Below are 3,497 nucleotides of genomic sequence, written 5' to 3'. Positions count from 1 at the left end.
CCTTCGCCCAACAGAAAATGGAAGAGGAAGAAGACCCGGTAATAACAGAAGAATAAGTAAAGGAACAAGAACAGGGATAAGATGAAAAAAAGACGAAAGCAGGAATGAAAGATTTTGAAATTTTATTAATTGGACTCATTATTATTGTTATCATTATCATCATATCATCATCATTATTGTCATCATTATTTCTATTATTATTGTTGTTATTATCAATATTGTTATTGATATTATTATCATTACCATTATCATTATCATTATTTTCATTATCATCATCATCATTATTATTATAAGCAATAATGTTATCATCATTATCATTATCATCCCTATCGTTATTGTTGATGATGACAATAATAATAGTATTAGTGTTGTAATAATTATCATTATTGTCATTATTATTATTATCAGCATCATCATCATTATCATTATCCATGCTATTGATAATGATAACAATATCAGCATTATTATCATCATTATTATGATCATTATTATTATCATTACCATCATTGTCATCATTATTATTATCATTATTATTATTATCATTATTGTTATTATCATTACTGTTATTATCATTATCATTATTTTTAATCTCATTATAATCATTATTATTACCATCATCATTATTATATACATAAACATCATCATTGTTATTACCGCTATTGATTTTATTATTTTTATTATTTTTTTTTCAATAGAGACAAAATTCACCGAAGAAAACTGACCTGGTTTCTCTCGCTCCTTGGCCAGTCCTTCAGAAGCTACTGTTATTATTTATTTATTTTTTTATTTTGTTGTTGTTGATATTTTGTTGTTTTTTATGTCTCTGCTTAGCTCTGTCTTCCGTTTGTTTTGATTTGTTTGTATGTTTGGTTCTCTTTGTTTGTACTTTTGTTTGCTTTTCTTTTTTCTTCTCTCTCTCTGTCTCTTTCTATTTCTTTCTTCTCTCTCTCTCTGTCTCTTTCTTTATTCTCTCTCTCTCCCTCTCTCCCTCCATCCCGCCTTCCCTAACCTTCATCTCTCTCTCTCTCTCTCTGCCTCTCTCTCTCTCTCTTTCTCTCTCTCTCTCTCTCTCTCTCTCTCTCTCTCTCTCTCTCCTCTCTCTCTTCTTCTTCTTCTCTCTCTCTCCCTCTTCTCTCTCTCTCTCTCTCTCTCTCTCTCTCTCTCTCTTCTTCTCTCTCTCTCTCTCTCTCTTCTCTCTCTTCTCTACTCCTATCTATCTATCTATCTCTCTAACTCTTTCTCTCTCCCTCTCTCTCTCTTCTCTCTCTCTCTCTCTCTCTCTCTCTCTCTCTCTCTCTCTCTCTCTCTCTCTCTCTCTCTCTCTCTCTCTCTCTCTCTCTCTCTCTCTCTCTCTCTCTCTCTCTCTCTCCCCCTCCATCCCGCCCTTCCTCCCTTCATCTCTCTCTCTCTCTCTCTCTGCCTCTCTTTCTCTTTCTCTCTTTCTATTCACAACTACATTTTACACTCCATCCGTACCTCTTTCCGCTTTCTTATTTATTCTATTTTTTTCCTTTCTTTACACCTCCTGTTTTTAGCTCATATTTTTTGCTTCATTCATCCTTCTGTGTGACAAAGAAAGAGAGATAAAAAGATCGAGAAATAAATGGGTATATGATATAAAAAGACATAAAAAGATATAAAAAGAGATATAAAGATCAAGGAATAAATAAAGTAAAGAGATATAAAAAGACCGAGAAATAAATGGTTATACGAAAGACGAAGAAGTGGATAGAGTAAAGAGATAATAGGGAATATTCAGATAGGGATAAAGTGGTAGAAAAGTGAATGATAAGTAACCAAAATAAATATGTGTAAGTGAACAGAAATACAAACATAGTAACGTGTGTAAGATGTTGAAATCGAACGTAGACCAGGGAATAAAAGGAAGAGAATGAGATAAAGAGAAAATGAGGTATATATATATATATATATATATATATATATATATATATATATATATATATATATATATATATATATATATATACATATATATATATATATATATATATATATATATATATATATATATATATAGAGAGAGAGAGAGAGAGAGAGAGAGAGAGAGAGAGAGAGAGAGAGAGAGAGATAGAGAGATAGGTAGATTGACAGATAGATAGATAGACAGATAAACAGATAGGTAAATAGATAGATATATAGAGAGAGAGAAAAAAAGAAAAGAGAAATTGAGATAGATAGCTAAAGAGAGAGAGCGTGAGTGATAGATGGCTAGATAGAAAGAGAGAGAGAAAGAGAGAGAGCGAGAGTGTAAACAGAGACAGAAATTGAAAAAAGAGAGAGAGAAAAAAAAAGTAACCATGACGTTTCGAACAGAACGACAATCCTCATCAGACGCCAGACCACTCCAAGTAAAAGACAACTCATTCCATGCCCTAAGTAGACATAAATGTGTAAATAAACGGGACGGAACGTTGTTATATGAATGACCAGTAACTTCTGCTTGGAAAGTTAGGTCATTAATGGAAGACTAAGATAGGTAGATGAGAGAAATAACTACATTACCTGGCGTGTTGAGAGGTAGGAAGGAGAGGGGGAAAAAGAGGGAGAAAGGGAGAGGAGATGGGGTAGTTAGAGAAAGAGGGAGAGAGAGAGAGAGAGAGAGAGAGAGAGAGAGAGAGAGAGAGAGAGAGAGAGAGAGAGAGAGAGAGAGAGAGAGAGAGAGAGAGAGAGAGAGAGAGAGAGAGAGAGAGAAGACAAAGAAGGAGAGATTGATAGATAGATAGATAGAGAGAAGATAAAGAAGGACAGATGGAGAGATAGATAGATAGATAGACAGATATATAGATAGATAGATAGATAGATAGATAGATAGATAGATAGATAGAGAGAGAGGGGGGGGAGGGAAGACAAAGAAGGAGAGATATATAGATAGATCGATAGATAGCGAGAGAGAGAGAGAGAGAGAAAGGTTTATAAGAAGACGAAACCCTGTAACGCAAGTCCACGTGCCTTTTTTATTTTTATTTTTTGTGTATTTTGGGAATTACAGACACGATGAAAGAACAGAGAATATTAGACACAGAAGATGGGGGTGGGGTGGGGTATTTTGATGGTATATCGAAATAAAGATGTGTATACCACTTTGGTATGATTTCTTCCCGGTTGTCTGGTTGTGTTTGTTTTTTTCTTTGTCTCTCTTTTTCTCTCATTTTTCTTATATTCTCTCACTATTTCTCTTTCTATATAGCCCTTTCTCTCTCTCTCCCTCTCTTTCTCGTTCCCTCCCTGTCTCCCCCTTCTCTCTCTCTCTCTCTGTCTGTCTCCGTCTATCTCTCTCTCTCCCTCTCTTTCTCTCTCCTTCCCTCCCTCCCTCTCTTTCTCTCTCTCTCTCTCTCTTCCCTTCTACGTTAGCATCTGAACTTCCTCGGGCCCAACTTTCTTTCGTCGGTTCCTTTCGGTTATGCAGCATCTGGCAGCGTCGATCAGTGCCGCTTGAGAAAGGTCAGTTTCCTCTTCTGGATCAGGATTGGTTCTTA

The sequence above is a fragment of the Penaeus vannamei genome, chromosome 17 (assembly GCF_042767895.1).
Source record: "Penaeus vannamei isolate JL-2024 chromosome 17, ASM4276789v1, whole genome shotgun sequence".
Classification (NCBI taxonomy): Eukaryota; Metazoa; Arthropoda; class Malacostraca; order Decapoda; family Penaeidae; genus Penaeus; species Penaeus vannamei.
Note: the sequence above shows the minus strand (reverse complement) of the source record.